We start from the raw sequence: 20,333 nt of genomic DNA, 5'->3' as shown, positions 1-20,333 counted from the left end.
TTCTGGCTAAAAAATACCATATGTGGCAGAAAACTGAGACTGCATGTCATCGTGAAAACACCATCCCCACCGTCACACATGGTGGAGGCACCATCCCGCTGTGGGGAGGCTTTTCTTCAGCAGGGGCAGAGAAGCTTGAGACTGGGGCTTGGTTCACCTTCCAGCAGGACAACGACCCTCAACATCCTGCGAGAGCCACAATGGAGGGTGCAGATCAGAGCAGATTCCTGTGTGTGATCGGCGCAGTCACCGTCCAGAGACAAATCCCAGAGAATCTGAGACAAGACGTGAAAATCACTGATCACAGACGTCTCCATCCAATGTCACTGAGCGAGAGCGAGTGTGCAAAGAAGAAGGGGAAAATGTCACCTGTAGATGGGCAAAGCTGGAGAGACAGACCCCAAAAGACTGCAGAGAAAGGAGGAGAGACAGACCCTAAAAGACTGCAGAGAAAAGAGGGAGAGACCCCAAAAGACTGCAGAGAAAGGGAGAGACAGACCCCAAAAGACCACAGAGAAAGGAGGAGAGACAGACCCCAAAAGACCACAGAGAAAGGAGGAGAGACAGACCCCAAAAGACTGCAGAGAAAGGAGGAGAGACAGACCCTAAAAGACTGCAGAGAAAGGAGGGAGAGACCCCAAAAGACTGCAGAGAAAGGAGAGACAGACCCCAAAAGACTGCAGAGAAAGGAGGAGAGACAGACCCCAAAAGACCACAGAGAAAGGAGGAGAGACAGACCCCAAAAGACCACAGAGAAAGGAGGAGAGACAGACCCCAAAAGACTGAAGAGAAAGGAGGGAGACACAGACCCCAAAAGACTGCAGAGAAAGGAGGAGAGACAGACCCCAAAAGACTGCAGAGAAAGGAGAGACAGACCCCAAAAGACCGCAGAGAAAGGAGGAGAGAAAGACCCCAAAAGACTGCAGAGAAAGGTGGGAGACACAGACCCCAAAAGACTGAAGAGAAAGGAGGGAGAGACAGACCCCAAAATACTACAGAGAAAGGAGGGGGAGACAGACCCCAAAAGACTGCAGAGAAAGGAGGAGAGACAGACCCCAAAAGACTGCAGAAAAAGGAGGGAGAGAGACCCCAAAAGACTGCAGAGAAAGGTGGAGAGACAGACCCCAAAATACTACAGAGAAATGAGGGGGAGACAGACCCCAAAAGACTGCAGAGAAAGGAGAGACAGACCCCAAAAGACTGCAGAGAAAGGTGGGAGAGACAGACCCCAAAAGACTGCAGAGAAAGGGAGGAGAGACAGACCCCAAAAGACTGCAGAGAAAGGAGAGACAGACCCCAAAAGACTGCAGAGAATGGAGGAGAGACAGACCCCAAAAGACTGCAGAGAAAGGTGGAGAGACAGACCCCAAAAGACTGCAGAGAAAGGTGGGAGAGACAGACCCCAAAAGACTGCAGAGAAAGGGAGGAGAGACAGACCCCAAAAGACTGCAGAGAAAGGAGAGACAGACCTCAAAAGACTGCAGAGAAAGGAGGAGAGACAGACCCCAAAAGACTGCAGAGAAAGGTGGAGAGACAGACCCCAAAAGACTGCAGAGAAAGGTAGAGAGACAGACCCCAAAAGACTGCAGAGAAAGGAGAGACAGACCCCAAAAGACTGCAGAGAAAGGAGAGAGAGACAGACCCCAAAAGACTGCGGAGAAAGGAGAGACAGACCCCAAGAGACTGCAAAGGGGGGAGAGACAGACCCCAAAATACTACAGAGAAAGGTGGGAGAGACAGACCTCAAAAGACTGCAGAGAAAGGTGGAGAGAAAGACCCCAAAAGACTGCAGAGAAAGGAGGGAGAGACAGACCCCAAAAGATTGCAGAGAAAGAAGGAGAGACAGACCCCAAAAGACTGCAGAGAAAGGTGGGAGAGACAGACCCCAAAAGACTGCGGATAAAAGAGAGACAGACCCCAAAATACTACAGAGAAAGGTGGAGAGACAGACCCCAAAAGACTGCAGAGAAAGGAGAGACAGACCCCAAAAGACTGCAGAGAAAGGTGGAGAGACAGACCCCAAAAGACTGCAGAGAAAGGAGGAGAGACAGACCCCAAAAGACTGCAGAGAAAGCTGGAGAGACAGACCCCAAAAGACTGCAGAGAAAGGAGGAGAGACAGACCCCAAAAGACTGCAGAGAAAGCTGGAGAGACAGACCCCAAAAGACTGCAGAGAAAGGAGGAGAGACAGACCCCAAAAGACTGCAGAGAAAGCTGGAGAGACAGACCCCAAAAGACTGCAGAGAAAGGAGGAGAGACAGACCCCAAAATACTACAGAGAAAGGTGGAGAGACAGACCCCAAAAGACTGCAGAGAAAGGAGAGACAGACCCCAAAAGACTGCAGAGAAAGGTGGAGAGACAGACCCCAAAAGACTGCAGAGAAAGGAGGAGAGACAGACCCCAAAAGACTGCAGAGAAAGCTGGAGAGACAGACCCCAAAAGACTGCAGAGAAAGGAGGAGAGACAGACCCCAAAAGACTGCAGAGAAAGCTGGAGAGACAGACCCCAAAAGACTGCAGAGAAAGGAGGAGAGACAGACCCCAAAAGACTGCAGAGAAAGCTGGAGAGACAGACCCCAAAAGACTGCAGAGAAAGGAGGAGAGACAGACCCCAAAAGACTGCAGAGAAAGGTGGAGAGACAGACCCCAAAAGACTGCAGAGAAAGCTGGAGAGACAGACCCCAAAAGACTCCAGAGAAAGGAGGAGCGACAGACCCCAAAAGCCTGCAGAGAAAGCTGGAGAGACAGACCCCAAAAGACTGCAGAGAAAGGAGGAGAGACAGACCCCAAAAGACTGCAGAGAAAGGAGAGACAGACCCCAAAAGACTGCAGAGAAAGGTGGAGAGACAGACCCCAAAAGACTGCAGAGAAAGGAGGAGAGACCGACCCCAAAAGACTGCGGAGAAAGGAGAGACAGACCCCAAAAGACTGCAGAGAAAGGAGGGAGAGACAGACCCCAAAAGACTGCAGAGAAAGGAGAGACAGACCCCAAAAGACTGCAGAGAAAAGAGAGACAGACCCCAAAAGACTGCAGAGAAAGGAGAGACAGACCCCAAAAGACTGCAGAGAAAGGAGGGAGAGACAGACCCCAAAAGACTGCAGAGAAAGGAGGAGAGACAGACCCCAAAAGACTGCAGAGAAAGGAGGAGAGACAGACCCCAAAAGACTGCAGAGAAAGGAGAGACAGACCCCAAAAGACTGCAGAGAAAGGGGGAGAGACAGACCCCAAAAGACTGCAGAGAAAGGAGGGAGAGACAGACCCCAAAAGACTGCAGAGAAAGGAGAGACAGACCCCAAAAGACTGCAGAGAAAGGAGGAGAGACAGACCCCAAAAGACTGCAGAGAAAGGAGGAGAGACAGACCCCAAAAGACTGCAGAGAAAGGAGAGACAGACCCCAAAAGACTGCAGAGAAAGGTGGAGAGACAGAGCCCAAAAGACTGCAGAGAAAGGAGGAGAGACAGACCCCAAAAGACTGCAGAGAAAGGAGAGACAGACCCCAAAAGACTGCAGAGATAGGATAGACAGACCCCAAAAGACTGCAGAGAAAGGTGGAGAGACAGACCCCAAAAGACTGCAGAGAAAGGTGGAGAGACAGACCCCAAAAGACTGCAGAGAAAGGAGGAGAGACAGACCTCAAAAGACTGCAGAGAAAGATGGAGAGACAGACCCCAAAAGACTGCAGAGAAAGGAGGAGAGACTGACCCCAAAAGACTGCAGAGAAAGGTGGAGACAGACCCCAAAAGACTGCAGAGAAAGGAGGAGAGACAGACCCCAAAAGACTGCAGAGAAAGGGGGAGAGACAGACCCCAAAAGACTGCAGAGAAAGGAGGGAGAGACAGACCCCAAAAGACTGCAGAGAAAGGAGGAGTAACAGACCCCAAAAGACTGCAGAGAAAGGAGGAGAGACAGACCCCAAAATACTGCAGAGAAAGGAGGAGAGACAGACCCCAAAAGACTGCAGAGAAAGGAGGAGAGACAGACCCCAAAAGACTGCAGAGAAAGGGGTGGAGACAGACCCCAAAAGACTGCAGAGAAAGGTGGAGAGACAGACCCCAAAAGACTGCAGAGAAAGGTGGAGAGACAGACCCCAAAAGACTGCAGAGAAAGGGGTGGAGACAGACCCCAAAAGACTGCAGAGAAAGGTGGAGAGACAGACCCCAAAAGACTGCAGAGAAAGGGGTGGAGAGACAGACCCCAAAAGACTGCAGAGAAAGGAGGAGAGACAGACCCCAAAAGACTGCAGAGAAAGGAGGAGAGACAGACCCCAAAAGACTGCAGAGAAAGGAGGAGAGAGACCCCAAAAGACTGCAGAGAAAGGAGGAGAGACAGACCCCAAAAGACTGCAGAGAAAGGTGGAGAGACAGACCCCAAAAGACTGCAGAGAAAGGGGTGGAGACAGACCCCAATAGACTGCAGAGAAAGGTGGAGAGACAGACCCCAAAAGACTGCAGAGAAAGGTGGAGAGACAGACCCCAAAAGACCGCAGAGAAAGGAGGGAGAGACAGACCCCAAAAGACTGCAGAGAAAGGAGGGAGACAGACCCCAAAAGACTGCAGAGAAAGGAGGGAGAGACGGAACACAAAAGACTGCAGAGAAAGGAGGAGAGACAGACCCCAAAAGAAAGGTGGTCTTACAAAGTTCTGATTTAGGGGAGGTGAAGACGCCAGGAGCTGCGCCATCACACCGGCACCAGGATCTGAGGGACATGATGGGAGGATCAGAATACTTGGCTTTGGCTAGAAAGATCTGGGGAGGATTTGTCTCCACTGCTGGATGATGAGTGGAGTTGTCCTTTCCGCTGACCAGCGCCCGTGGTTTACATGGATGACATCAGACTCGCCATCCTCCGTTTCATGTTCTGGTCGTCATCATCAAGGCGACGCTTTCATCATGGAGTGATCTATGTCCAACCCTGAGTCCTGGACACCGAGCCTCATATAGAGAGGTCAGAAGACTCTGCTCCTTCCCACCAACTCTTCTGAAAAACATGGAAGGCTCCTGGAAAAGTGGAGACCCCCAAATGTTTTTTTCATGTTACATTCCCTCTCGTCACCCTCAAAACTGCAATCCTGGGCGCCATCACAGATCAGCGCCCACTCACAGCCCCCAGTAGCCATGAATGCGACCCCTTCTCTCCATTAACCCCTTATTCCTCTCTCTGGACCCCCCCCCCCCATGTGTTCTGTACTTTCCTGAGTTATTTCAGAATCTTCTGGAGTAAACAGGATGGAAAGTTCCCTCAGAAGAGACCTTGAAAGTTCTCAAAAGCCCGGAGCAAAGATTAATCTGTGACAGAGTCTGATGTCCTTGTGTCTACAGATAGTAAATGAGAAGCCCCCACACATTGTTAGTGACCCCTCCATGGATGAGAAGCCCCCGCACATCGTGAGTGATCCCCTCCATGGATGAGAAGCCCCCGCACATTGTTAGTGATCCCCTCCATGGATGAGAAGCCCCCACACATTGTGAGTGACCCCCTCCATGGATGAGAAGCCCCCGCACATTGTGAGTGACCCCCCCATGGATGAGAAGCCCCCGCACATTGTGAGTGATCCCCTCCATGGATGAGAAGCCTCCACACATTGTGAGTGATCCCCTCCATGGATGAGAAGCCCTCGCACATTGTGAGCGATCCCCTCCATGGATGAGAAGCCCCCACACATTGTGAGTGACCCCCTCCATGGATGAGAAGCCCTCGCACATTGTGAGTGACCCCTCCATGGACGAGAAGCCTCCACACATTGTGAGTGACCCCCTCCATGGATGAGAAGCCTCCACACATTGTGAGTGACCCCCCCATGGATGAGAAGCCCCCACACATTGTGAGTGACCCCTCCATGGATGAGAAGCCCCCACACATTGTGAGTGATCCCCTCCATGGATGAGAAGCCTCCACACATTGTGAGTGATCCCCTCCATGGATGAGAAGCCTCCACACATTGTGAGTGACCCCTCCATGGATGAGAAGCCCCCACACATTGTGAGTGATCCCCTCCATGGATGAGAAGCCTCCACACATTGTGAGTGACCCCCTCCATGGATGAGAAGCCCCCACACATTGTCAGTGATCCCCTCCATGGATGAGAAGCCTCCACACATTGTGAGTGATCCCCTCCATGGATGAGAAGCCCTCGCACATTGTGAGCGATCCCCTCCATGGATGAGAAGCCCCCACACATTGTGAGTGACCCCCTCCATGGATGAGAAGCCCTCGCACATTGTGAGTGACCCCTCCATGGACGAGAAGCCTCCACACATTGTGAGTGACCCCCTCCATGGATGAGAAGCCTCCACACATTGTGAGTGACCCCCCCATGGATGAGAAGCCCCCACACATTGTGAGTGACCCCTCCATGGATGAGAAGCCCCCACACATTATGAGTGACCCCTCCATGGATGAGAAGCCCCCACACATTGTGAGTGATCCCCTCCATGGATGAGAAGCCTCCACACATTGTGAGTGACCCCCTCCATGGATGAGAAGCCCCCACACATTGTCAGTGATCCCCTCCATGGATGAGAAGCCTCCACACATTGTGAGTGATCCCCTCCATGGATGAGAAGCCCCCGCACATTGTGAGTGATCCCCTCCATGGATGAGAAGCCTCCGCACATTGTTAGTGATCCCCTCCATGGATGAGAAGCCCCCGCACATCGTGAGTGATCCCCTCCATGGATGAGAAGCCTGCACACATTGTGAGTGATCCCCTCCATGGATGAGAAGCCCCCGCACATTGTGAGTGATCCCCTTCATGGATGGGAAGCCCCCACACATGGTGAGTGACCCCCTCCATGGATGAGAAGCCCCCACACATTGTGAGTGATCCCCTCCATGGATGAGAAGCCCCCGCACATTGTGAGTGACCCCTCCATGGATGAGAAGCCCCCACACATTGTGAGTGATCCCCTCCATGGATGAGAAGCCCCCACACATTGTCAGTGATCCCCTCCATGGATGAGAAGCCTCCACACATTGTGAGTGACCCCCTCCATGGATGAGAAGCCCCCACACATTGTGAGTGATCCCCTCCATGGATGAGAAGCCTCCACACATTGTGAGTGACCCCTCCATGGATGAGAAGCCCCCACACATTGTGAGTGACCCCTCCATGGATGAGAAGCCCCCACACATTGTGAGTGATCCCCTCCATGGATGAGAAGCCGCCACACATTGTGAGTGATCCCCTCCATGGATGAGAAGCCCCCACACATTGTCAGTGATCCCCTCCATGGATGAGAAGCCCCCACACATTGTGAGTGATCCCCTCCATGGATGAGAAGCCTCCACACATTGTGAGTGACCCCTCCATGGATGAGAAGCCCCCACACATTGTGAGTGACCCCCTTCATGGATGAGAAGCCCCCACACATTGTGAGTGATCCCCTCCATGGATGATAAGCCCCCGCACATTGTGAGTGATCCCCTCCATGGATGAGAAGCCCCCGCACATTGTGAGTGATCCCCTCCATGGATGAGAAGCCTCCGCACATTGTGAGTGATCCCCTCCATGGATGAGAAGCCCCTGCACATTGTGAGTGATCCCCTCCATGGATGAGAAGCCCCCACACATTGTGAGTGACCCCCTCCATGGATGAGAAGCCCTCACACATTGTGAGTGACCCCTCTATGGATGAGAAGCCGCCACACATTGTTAGTGATCCCCTCCATGGATGAGAAGCCCCCGCACATCGTGAGTGATCCCCTCCATGGATGAGAAGCCTGCACACATTGTGAGTGATCCCCTCCATGGATGAGAAGCCCCCGCACATTGTGAGTGATCCCCTCCATGGATGAGAAGCCCCCGCACATCGTGAGTGATCCCCTCCATGGATGAGAAGCCCCCGCACATTGTTAGTGATCCCCTCCATGGATGAGAAGCCCCCGCACATCGTGAGTGATCCCCTCCATGGATGAGAAGCCTGCACACATTGTGAGTGATCCCCTCCATGGATGAGAAGCCCCCGCACATTGTGAGTGATCCCCTTCATGGATGGGAAGCCCCCACACATGGTGAGTGACCCCCTCCATGGATGAGAAGCCCCCACACATTGTGAGTGATCCCCTCCATGGATGAGAAGCCCCCGCACATTGTGAGTGATCCCCTCCATGGATGAGAAGCCGCCACACATTGTGAGTGATCCCCTCCATGGATGAGAAGCCCCCACACATTGTCAGTGATCCCCTCCATGGATGAGAAGCCTCCACACATTGTGAGTGACCCCCTCCATGGATGAGAAGCCCCCACACATTGTGAGTGATCCCCTCCATGGATGAGAAGCCTCCACACATTGTGAGTGACCCCTCCATGGATGAGAAGCCCCCACACATTGTGAGTGACCCCTCCATGGATGAGAAGCCCCCACACATTGTGAGTGATCCCCTCCATGGATGAGAAGCCGCCACACATTGTGAGTGATCCCCTCCATGGATGAGAAGCCCCCACACATTGTCAGTGATCCCCTCCATGGATGAGAAGCCTCCACACATTGTGAGTGACCCCCTCCATGGATGAGAAGCCCCCACACATTGTGAGTGATCCCCTCCATGGATGAGAAGCCTCCACACATTGTGAGTGACCCCTCCATGGATGAGAAGCCCCCACACATTGTGAGTGACCCCCTTCATGGATGAGAAGCCCCCACACATTGTGAGTGATCCCCTCCATGGATGATAAGCCCCCGCACATTGTGAGTGATCCCCTCCATGGATGAGAAGCCCCCGCACATTGTGAGTGATCCCCTCCATGGATGAGAAGCCTCCGCACATTGTGAGTGATCCCTCCATGGATGAGAAGCCCCCGCACATTGTGAGTGATACCCTCCATGGATGAGAAGCCTCAACACATTGTGAGTGATCCCCTCCATGGATGAGAAGCCCCCACACAATGTGAGTGATCCCCTCCATGGATGAGAAGCCCCTGCACATTGTGAGTGATCCCCTCCATGGATGAGAAGCCCCCACACATTGTGAGTGACCCCCTCTATGGATGAGAAGCCCCCGCACATTGAGTGATCCCCTCCATGGATGAGAAGCCCCCACACATTGTGAGTGACCCCCTCTATGGATGAGAAGCGCCCGCACATTGTGAGTGATCCCCTCCATGGATGAGAAGCCCCCACACATTGTGAATGACCCCCTCTATGGATGAGAAGCCCCCGCATATTGTGATTGTCCCCCTCCATGGATGAGAAGCATCCACACATTGTGAGTGACCCCCTCCATGGATGAGAAGCCCCCACACATTGTGAGTGACCCCCTCCATGGCTGAGAAGCCCCCGCACATTGTGAGTGACCCCCTCCATGGATGAGAAGCCCCCACACATTGTGAGTGTCCCTGTTGTGAATTCCGCTCTTGGGCTCCCTCCGGTGGTTGTAAGTGGCATTTTTGTGAATTCTGTTCTTGGGCTCCCTCCTGTGGTTTTGAGTGGCATGGCTGCTTCTGGGATTTAGCATCAGCAGCTGTTTTCACTGATCGTCTTTCTGGCTCGGCTATATTAGTCTGGCCTGTTCTCTCATTCAATGCCAGTTGCCAATTGTTGAGCTCGGAGTCATGGCTCTCTGAGGATTTCCCTGCCACTCTGACCATTTCAGCAAAGCTAAGTCCTTGCTTGTGTTTTTGCAGTTCACTTGTTGTGGACTTTGTTGTTCAGCATTTTCTATGTTTTGCTCATTTGTCCAGCTTATCAGTATGTATCTAGTCAGCTAAGCTGGAAGCTCTGGGCAGCAGAGTTTGCCCTCCACACCTTTAGTCAGGTGTGGAGATTTTTGCATTTCTCTGCGGTGGACTTTTTCTGGTTTTTATTACTGACCGCACAGTGTTCTGTCCTGTACTAATTCTGTCTAGCTAGTAGTGGCCTCCTTTGCTAAATCTTGTTTCATACTACGTATGTCATTTCCTTCTCCTCTCACAGTCATTATTTGTGGGGGGCTGTCCTATCCTTTGGGGATTTTCTCTGAGGCAAGATAGCTTTCCTGTTTCTACCTTTAGGGGTAGCTAGTTCTCCGGCTGTGACGAGGTGTCCAGGGAGTGACAGGAACATCCCACGGCTACTGCTAGTGTCTGTGTTAAAATCAGGAACTGCGGTCGGTATAGTTACCACCTGTCCACAGCTAGTCGCATGTCGCTCCTTAATCACCAGACCATAACAGTACAACTGGCCCAAAAATGAGCTGAATGCATCTCAAAAGAAGGAAAAGAAAAAGAGTTCTGAGCCATTTTTTTTTTCTTTAGTCTGTTTTGTCTTTTTCCTTCCTCTTAATCTCTGGGTGATTCAGGATTTGGGTGCGGGCATGGATGTTCAGGGTTTGTTTTCTCGTGTGGATCAGCTTGCTGCAAGAGTACAGAGTATTCAAGATTATGTTGTTCAGACTCCGGCCTTAGAGCCTAGAATTCCTACTCCAGATTTGTTTTACGGAGATAAAACTAAGCTTTTGAACTTTAAAAATAACTGCAAATTGTTTTTTGCTCTGAAACCCCGTTCCTCTGGTGACCCCATTCAGCAAGTAAAAATAGTTATTTCTCTGCTGCGTGGTGACCCTCAGGACTGGGCTTTCTCCCTTGAGTCAGGGGATCCGGCATTGCTTAATGTAGATGCATTTTTTCAATCGCTTGGATTATTGTATGACGAACCTAACTCTGTAGAGCATGCTGAGAAAACACTGTTGGCCCTGTGTCAGGGTCAGGAAGCGGCAGAATTATACTGCCAGAAATTTAGGAAATGGTCTGTGCTCACTAAATGGAATGAGGATGCTCTGGCAGCAATTTTCAGAAAGGGTCTTTCTGAAGCCCTTAAGGATGTTATGGTGGGGTTCCCCACGCCTGTTGGTCTGAGCGAATCTATGTCTCTAGTCATTCAGATTGATCGGCGCCTGCGCGAGCGCAAAGTGGTGCACCATATGGCAGCGTCCTCGGAGCAGAGTCCTGAGCCTATGCAATGTGATAGGATTTTGACTAGAGCAGAACGGCAGGGATTCAGACGTCAGAATGGGCTGTGTTTTTACTGTGGGGATTCTGCTCATGTTATTTCTGATTGCCCTAAGCGTATTAAGAGGGTCGCTAGATCTGTTACCATTAGTACTGTGCAGCCTAAGTTTCTCCTGTCTGTGACCCTGATTTGCTCATTGTCATCTTTTTCTGTCATGGCATTTGTGGATTCGGGCGCTGCCCTGAACTTAATGGACTTAGAATTCGCCAGGCGCTGTGGTTTTTCTTTGCAGCCTTTGCAAAGTCCCATACCCTTAAGGGGTATTGATGCTACACCGTTGGCCAAGAATAAACCTCAGTATTGGACTCAGCTGACTATGTGCATGGCTCCAGCACATCAAGAAGATTGTCGTTTTCTGGTGTTGCATAATTTACATGATGTTGTTGTACTGGGTTTTCCATGGTTACAAGTACACAATCCAGTGCTGGATTGGAAATCAATGTCTGTGATTAGTTGGGGTTGTCAAGGGGTACATAGTGACGTTCCTTTAATGTCAATTTCCTCTTCCCCCTCTTCTGATGTTCCTGAATTTTTGTCAGATTTCCAGGATGTATTCGATGAGCCCAAGTCCAGTTCCCTTCCTCCACATAGGGACTGTGATTGTGCTATTGACTTGATTCCTGGCTGTAAGTTCCCTAAGGGCCGACTTTTCAACCTGTCTGTGCCAGAACATACCGCTATGCGGAGCTATGTTAAGGAGTCCTTGGAGAAGGGGCATATTCGGCCATCTTCGTCACCATTGGGAGCGGGATTCTTTTTGTTGCCAAGAAGGATGGTGTTATGATCCCAGTGGCTTAGGATCACAAATCTAACCAGCTAAGTTAGAGATAATAGGACAAGCTCTGGGGATGTGGTAACTGGACTGACCGCAAACCTGATTCTAACCAAACACACTAAAGGTAGCCGTGGAACGTTAATGGGTTGTGCTTTTACTGTGGTGATTCAACTCATGTTATCTCAGCATGCTCTAAGCGCGTAAAAAAAATTGCTAAATCTGTCACCGTTGGTACTATACAGCCTAAATTCATTTTGTCTGTTACTTTAATTTGTTCTTTGTCATCCTACTCGGTTATGGCTTTTGTGGATTCAGGTGCTGCCCTGAACCTGATGGATTTGTCGTTTGCCAGGCGCTGTGGTTTTGTCCTGGAGCCTTTAGAATTCCCTATTCCACTGAGGGGAATTGATGCTACACCATTGGCTGAGAATAAACCTCAGTATTGGACTCAAGTGACCATGTGCATGACTCCTGTACATCAGGAGGTGATTCGCTTTCTTGTGCATAATTTGCATGATGTTGTAGTTTTGGGTCTGCCATGGCTGCAGGCCCATAATCCAGTTCTGGATTGGAAAGCTATGTCTGTTTCAAGTTGGGGTTGCCAGGGGATTCATGGCGATGCTCCTTTGGTGTCAATTGCTTCATCCACTCCTTCTGAGGTCCCTGAGTTTTTGTCGGACTACCAGGATGTATTTGATGAGCCCAGATCTGGTGCCCTTCCTCCTCACAGGGATGGTGATTGTGCTATAAATTTGATTCCTGGTAGTAAGTTCCCTAAGGGACGACTTTTTAATTTGTCTGTACCAGAACATGCCGCAATGCGGAGTTATATAAAGGAGTCTTTAGAGAAGGGACATATTCGCCCGTCCTCCTCCCCTCTTGGTGCAGGATTCTTTTTTGTGGCCAAGAAGGATGGTTCTCTGAGACCTTGTATAGATTATCATCTTCTAAATAATAACGGTGAGTTAAGACGAAAAGACAAACGCAGAGATGAAACAGGTTAAGCAAATGAGGCCCGCTAATGCTAGATAGCAGAAAATAGCAAGGGATCTGTGCGGTCAGTAAAAAACCCTATGCAAAAATATCCACGCAGAGAATGCGAGAACCCCCACACCAACTAACGATGTGGGGGGAGCAACTCAGCACCCCAGAGCACCAGCAAGCAGGGAAATCACATATTAGCAAGCTGGACCAAAACACATCATATACTAGGACACATCTTGAACACAGATAAGCAAAAATAAGCAAACAAAACTTAGCTTCTCTTGGAGAGACTGATAACGGATGTAGACAGGAGCAAACAGAATAGCACTGAATACAACGACAGCAGGCAACCACTGAGAGTCCAGCTGAACTAAATAGGAACCAGCTAACAGATAACGACACAGCTGATCCATCCTCAGACCTGCAGAATGACACAAAGAGCCACCAGAGGGAGCCCAAAGACAACGCTCACACAGTACCACTTGTGACCACAAGAGGGAGCCCAAAAACAGAGTTCACAACAGGATGGCTCCTTGAGACCCTGTATTGATTATCGCCTTCTTAATAAGATCACGGTCAAATTCCAATACCCTTTACCTTTGCTCTCTGATTTGTTTGCTCGGATTAAGGGGGCTAGTTGGTTTACTAAGATTGACCTTCGAGGGGCATATAATCTTGTTCGTATTAAACAGGGTGACGAATGGAAAACTGCATTTAATACGCCCGAAGGCCATTTTGAATACCTGGTGATGCCTTTCGGGCTTTCTAATGCTCCATCTGTATTTCACTCCTTCATGCATGATATTTTCCGCAATTATCTTGACAAATTCTTGATTGTGTATTTGGATGATATTTCGATTTTTTCCAATGATTGGGAGTCTCATGTGAAGCAAGTCAGGATGGTATTCCAGATCCTTCGTGATAATGCTCTATTTGTGAAGGGCTCTAAGTGCCTATTTGGAGTTCAGAAGATCTCTTTTTTGGGGTTTATTTTTTCTCCTTCGTCTATAGAAATGGATCCGGTTAAGGTTCAGGCCATTCATGACTGGATTCAACCCACATCTGTGAAGAGCCTTCAGAAATTTTTGGGCTTTGCTAATTTTTATCGCCGTTTCATTGCCAACTTCTCTAGTGTGGTTAAACCCCTGACCGATTTGACGAAGAAAGGCGCTGATGTAACGAATTGGTCCTCTGCGGCTGTTTCTGCCTTTCAGGAGCTTAAACGCCGATTTACTTCTGCCCCTGTGTTGCGTCAGCCGGATGTTTCTCTTCCTTTTCAGGTTGAGGTTGACGCTTCTGAGATTGGGGCAGGGGCCGTTTTGTCACAGAGGAATTCTGATGGTCCCTTGATGAAGCCGTGTGCCTTCTTTTCCCGAAAGTCTTCGCCTGCGGAACGCAATTATGATGTCGGCAATCGGGAGTTGTTGGCTATGAAGTGGGCATTTGAGGAGTGGCGACATTGGCTTGAGGGAGCCAAGCACCGCATTGTGGTCTTGACCGATCATAAGAATCTGATTTACCTCGAGTCGGCCAAGCGGCTGAACCCTAGACAGGCTCGGTGGTTCCTGTTTTTCTCCCATTTTGATTTTGTGGTCTCATATCTTCCAGGATCTAAGAATGTTAAGGCGGATGCCCTCTCTAGGAGTTTTTTGCCTGATTCTCCTGGAGTCCTTGAGCCGGTTGGCATTCTTAGGGAAGGGGTGATTCTGTCTGCCATCTCCCCTGATTTGCGGCGGGCACTTCAGGAATTTCAGGCTGATAAACCTGACCGCTGTCCTGTGGGGAAGCTGTTTGTTCCTGATAGATGGACAAGTAAGGTAATTTCTGAGGTCCATTGTTCAGTGTTGGCCGGTCATCAGGGGCGTAACTACCGCAGTCGCGGGGGTCGCAATTGCGACGGGGCCCGCAGTGCTTAGGGGCCCACCCAGTCCAGCAGACTGGGCGGGCTCCTAAGAACTCTAAGCTACAAAATGGGCCGCCGGCCCTTTAAATAATTCTTCCTTACAGGCCCTGCTGCGCGTGCACTCGCGATCACGGGTGGGACTGCACTTGACCCGCAGCAGAGCCCCTCCACCGCAGAGAGCCGCACACCACTACTATGGCTGCCACTGCTCTGTGCGCACAGGACCTGTGATGAGGTCACAGGAGGGGAGGAGTCGGAGTCACATGATCAAGGGCTTCCGTGTAGTGCAGGACAGTAGTGCAGTGCTGTTTGTCATCATGCTGGAGGAGGGTAAGCTTTTGTGTGAGGTCAGGAGGGGTTTGGGTGGATGTAGCAGAGCAGTGTGTGTATGAGGTGTACGGAGCAGAGCCGGGTGTGCATGAGGTGTACGGAGCGGAGTCGGGTGTGTATGAGGTGTACGGAGCAGAGCCGGGTGTGTATGAGGTGTACGGAGCGGAGCCGGGTGTGTATGAGGTGTACGGAGCGGAGCTGGGTGTGCATGAGGTGTACGGAGCAGAGCCGGGTGTGTATGAGGTGTACGGAGCGGAGCCGGGTGTGTATGAGGTGTACGGAGCAGAGCCGGGTGTGTATGAGGTGTACGGAGCAGAGCCGGGTGTGCATGAGGTGTACGGAGCGGAGCCGGGTGTGCATGAGGTGTACGGAGCAGAGCCGGGTGTGCATGAGGTGTACGGAGCGGAGCCGGGTGTGTATGAGGTGTACGGAGCGGAGCCGGGTGTGTATGAGGTGTACGGAGCGGAGCCGGGTGTGTATGAGGTGTACGGAGCGGAGCCGGGTGTGTATGAGGTGTACGGAGCGGAGCTGGGTGTGCATGAGGTGTACGGAGCAGAGCCGGGTGTGTATGAGGTGTACGGAGCGGAGCCGGGTGTGTATGAGGTGTACGGAGCAGAGCCGGGTGTGTATGAGGTGTACGGAGCAGAGCCGGGTGTGCATGAGGTGTACGGAGCGGAGCCGGGTGTGCATGAGGTGTACGGAGCAGAGCCGGGTGTGCATGAGGTGTACGGAGCGGAGCCGGGTGTGTATGAGGTGTACGGAGCGAAGCCGGGTGTGTATGAGGTGTACGGAGCAGAGCCGGGTGTGTATGAGGTGTACGGAGCGGAGCCGGGTGTGTACGAGGTGTACGGAGCGGAGCCGTGTGTGTACGAGGTGTACGGAGCGGAGCCGTGTGTGTACGAGGTGTACGGAGCGGAGCCGTGTGTGTACGAGGTGTACGGAGCGGAGCCGTGTGTGTACGAGGTGTACGGAGCGGAGCCGGGGGTGTATGGAGCGGAGCCGGGTGTGTACGAGGTGTACGGAGCGGAGCCGTGTGTGTACGAGGTGTACGGAGCGGAGCCGTGTGTGTACGAGGTGTACGGAGCGGAGCCGTGTGTGTACGAGGTGTACGGAGCGGAGCCGTGTGTGTACGAGGTGTACGGAGCGGAGCCGTGTGTGTACGAGGTGTACGGAGCGGAGCCGTGTGTGTACGAGGTGTACGGAGCGGAGTCGGGGGTGTACGGAGCGGAGTCGGGTGTGTACGAGGTGTCGCATCTCTGCTTCAGGAAAATGGCCGCCGCGATCTCCATCTAGGCACGCGCGGCATCCCGCGGCCATTTTCCTGAAGCCGCGGCCAGCAGAGCGCCGCTTCTGCGCACGCGCGGCCAAAGGAAGATGGCCGCCCCCACCGATCACCAATGAAATGTCGCACATCACGCTATTTTCACTCCCCTGTGCAGTGGATTCGGGACCTTGGGCATGCGCACACCACTACGCCACCAACGGAAAACTAAGCAAGATCTGGGGGAAGACACCACGCCCATCTGACCAGACCAGCCTGATTGACAGGCAAAAACGACTACTTTGGTAACGTATTTCGGCAGCATAGGTGGGGAATCGGGGTCCACAAAATACACTATTGCAATGCACAGCTCAGGCCCTATTTAACAGTATTTTTATCTCATACGGAAAAAACGGGGTGACAGGTTCCCTTTAAGAGAAAGCCAAAATAACCCCGGGACAGAAGGCGAGAGCAGGGGGGAGGTGCGGGACAGAGCCGCTTTAGGCTAGTTTCACACTAGCGTTAACTGCAATACGCCGCAAATGCGTCATTTTGCCGAAAATACGCATCCAGCAAAAGTTCTTGCTGGATACGTTTTTTCGTCATAGACTAACATTAGCGACGCATTTGCGACGCATTGCCAAACGTCGCGTCCGTTTTGCGACGCTTGGGCGTGTGGTAGTGGACCGTCGGGAGAAAAAAACCTTACATGTAACGTTTTTTGCTCCCGACGGTCCACTTTTTCCGACCGCGCATGCGCGGCCGGAACTCCGCCCCCACCTCCCCGCACCTCACAATGGGGCAGCGGATGCGTGGGAAAAATGCATCCGCTGCCCCCGTTGTGCGGCGGAGACCACACTAGCGTCGGGAACGTCGGCCCGACGCACAGCGACGGGTTGTTCCCGACGCTAGTGTGAAACTAGCCTTAGTCAGGAGAAGCTGAGGAGCTGCAGCCGGTTTACATCAGCCACCCCTGTACCAGAGAGGAGATTGTGAGTTGTGTATATGAGCTGGTATCTCTGGTGTGTGTGTGTGTGTGTGTGGTATCTGTAGTGTGTGTGTGATATCTGTAGTATGATGTGTGTGTGTGTGATATCTGTAGTGTGTGTATGTGTGTGTGTGTGTGTGTGATATCTGTAGTGTGTGTGATATCTGTAGTGTGTGTGTGTGTGTTATCTGTAGTGTGTGTGTGTGTGTGTGTGATATCTGTAGTATGATGTGTGTGTGTGTGATATCTGTAGTATGTCTGTGTGTGTGTGTGATATCTGTAGTGTGTGTGTGTGATAACTGTAGTATGTGTGTGATATCTGTAATATGATGTGTGTGTGATATCTGTAGTATGATGTGTGTGTGTGATATCTGTAGTGTGTGTGTGATATCTGTAGTATGTGTGTGTGTGAGGCAGCGGCGTAACTACTACGGTCGCAGCTGCAAGCGGCTCTGGCAGGTCAGGGGGCCGTGAGTCCCCTTGAGCCTGTCTCCCTTATGCTTGTGTCCCCATGTGCCAGTCTCCCTTGCCCATTAGTCCCTGTGTGTCCCCATGTGCCTGTCTCCCTTGTCCCCTTATGCTTGTGTCCCTTGTCCCCGTGTGCCAGTCTCCCTTGCCCATTAGTCCCTGTGTGTCCCCTTGAGCCTGTCTCCCTTATGCTTGTGTCCCCGTGTGCCAGTCTCCCTTGCCCATTAGTCCCTGTGTGTCCCCATGTGCCTGTCTCCTATGTCCCCTTGTGCTTCTGTCAGTCTCCTTTGTCCCCTTGTGCTTGTGTCAGTCTCCTTTGCCCACTAGTCCCTGTGTGTCAGTCTCCCTTTCCCACTTGTCCCTGTGTGTCCCCTTGTGCTTGTATCCCTTGTCCCCTTGTGTCAGTCTCTTGCTCACTAGTCCCTATGTGTCCCCTTGTGCCTGTCTCCCTTGTCCCCTTGTGCTTGTCCCTTGTCCCCGTGTGTCAGTCTCCATTGCCCACTAGTCCCCTTGTATCAGTCTCCCTTGCCCACTATTCCCCGTGTGTCAGTCTCCCTTGCCCACTAGTCCGTGTCCCCGTGTGCCAGTCTCTCTTGTCCACTAGTCCCCGTGTGCCCTTTGTGTCAGTCTCCCTTGCCCACTTGTGTCAGTCTCCCTTGCCCACTAGACCCCTTGTATCCTTCTCCCCTGCCTCCTAGCCCCCATGTGTCCCCTAGTGCCTGTCTTCCTTGCCCCCTTGTTCCCTCTCCTCTGCCCCCTCGTCACCATTTGCTCGTGTCTTTGTCACTGCCCCTGTATGGAGGGGCTGCATTATACTATGAGGGGGGGGGCTGCATTGTATTCTATGGGGCTTACATTGAATTTTATGGCGGGGGGGGGCCCCATTTGGAAGTTCGCACCGGGGCCCATAACTTTGTAGTTACGCCACTGCCGGTCATCCTGGGATTTTTGGTACCAGAGATTTGGTTGCTAGGTCCTTTTGGTGGCCTTCCTTGTCGCGGGATGTGCGTTCTTTTGTGCAGTCCTGTGGGACTTGTGCCCGGGCCAAGCCTTGCTGTTCCTGCGCTAGTGGGTTGCTTTTGCCTTTGCCTGTTCCGGAGAGGCCTTGGACGCATATTTCCATGGATTTTATTTCGGATCTTCCTGTGTCCCAGAGGATGTCTGTTATCTGGTTGGTTTGTGACCGGTTCTCTAAAATGGTCCATTTGGTACCTTTGCCTAAATTGCCTTCCTCCTCTGATTTGGTTCCATTATTTTTTCAGCATGTGGTTCGTTTGCATGGCATTCCAGAGAATATTGTGTCTGACAGAGGTTCACAGTTTGTCTCCAGGTTTTGGCGGGCCTTTTGTGCTAAGATGGGCATTAATTTGTCTTTTTCTTCGGCGCTCCATCCTCAGACAAATGGCCAAACTGAGCGAACTAACCAAACCTTGGAAACCTATTTGAGATGCTTTGTGTCTGCTGATCAGGATGATTGGGTGGCTTTCTTGTCGTTGGCCGAGTTTGCCCTTAATAATCGGGCCAGTTCGGCTACTTTGGTTTCGCCTTTCTTTTGTAATTTTGGTTTCCATCCTCGTTTTTCTTCAGGGCAGGTTGAGTCTTCTGATTGTCCTGGTGTGGATTCTGTGATGGACAGGTTGCAGCAGATTTGGACTCATGTGGTGGACAATTTGACGTTGTCCCAGGAAAAGGCTCAGCGTTTTGCTAACCGCCGTCGGTGTGTTGGTCCTCGGCTTCGTGTGGGGGATTTGGTCTGGTTATCCTCTCGTCATGTTCCTATGAAGGTTTCTTCCCCTAAGTTCAAGCCTCGGTTTATTGGTCCTTATAAGATTTCTGAGATTATCAATCCAGTGTCTTTTCGTTTGGCCCTTCCAGCCTCTTTTGCCATCCACAATGTTTTCCATAGATCGTTGTTGCAGAGATATGTGGTACCTGTGGTTCCCTCTGTTGATCCTCCTGCCCCGGTGTTGGTTGAGGGGGAGTTGGAATATGTGGTTGAGAAAATTTTGGATTCTCGTTTTTCGAGGCGGAGGCTTCAGTATCTTGTCAAGTGGAAGGGTTATGGCCAAGAGGATAATTCTTGGGTGGTTGCCTCCGATGTCCATGCCGCCGATTTGGTTTGTGCTTTTCATTTGGCTCGTCCTGATCGGCCTGGGGGCTTTGGTGAGGGTTCGGTGACCCCTCCTCAAGGGGGGGTACTGTTGTGAATTCCGCTCTTCGGCTCCCTCTGGTGGTTGTAAGTGGCATTTTTGGGCTCCCTCCTGTGGTTTTGAGTGGCATGGCTGCTTCTGGGATTTAGCATCAGCAGCTGTTTTCACTGATCGTCTTTCTGGCTCGGCTATATTAGTCTGGCCTGTTCTCTCATTCAATGCCAGTTGCCAATTGTTGAGCTTGGAGTCATGGCTCTCTGAGGATTTCCCTGCCACTCTGACCATTTCAGCAAAGCTAAGTCCTTGCTTGTGTTTTTGCAGTTCACTTGTTGTGGACTTTGTTGTTCAGCATTTTCTATGTTTTGCTCATTTGTCCAGCTTATCAGTATGTATCTAGTCAGCTAAGCTGGAAGCTCTGGGCAGCAGAGTTTGCCCTCCACACCTTTAGTCAGGTGTGGAGATTTTTGCATTTCTCTGCGGTGGACTT

The sequence above is a fragment of the Ranitomeya variabilis genome, chromosome 3, assembly GCF_051348905.1.
Source record: "Ranitomeya variabilis isolate aRanVar5 chromosome 3, aRanVar5.hap1, whole genome shotgun sequence".
Taxonomy (NCBI): domain Eukaryota; kingdom Metazoa; phylum Chordata; class Amphibia; order Anura; family Dendrobatidae; genus Ranitomeya; species Ranitomeya variabilis.
The sequence above is the reverse complement of the archived record's forward strand: the minus strand, read 5'-3'. Positions refer to the sequence as shown.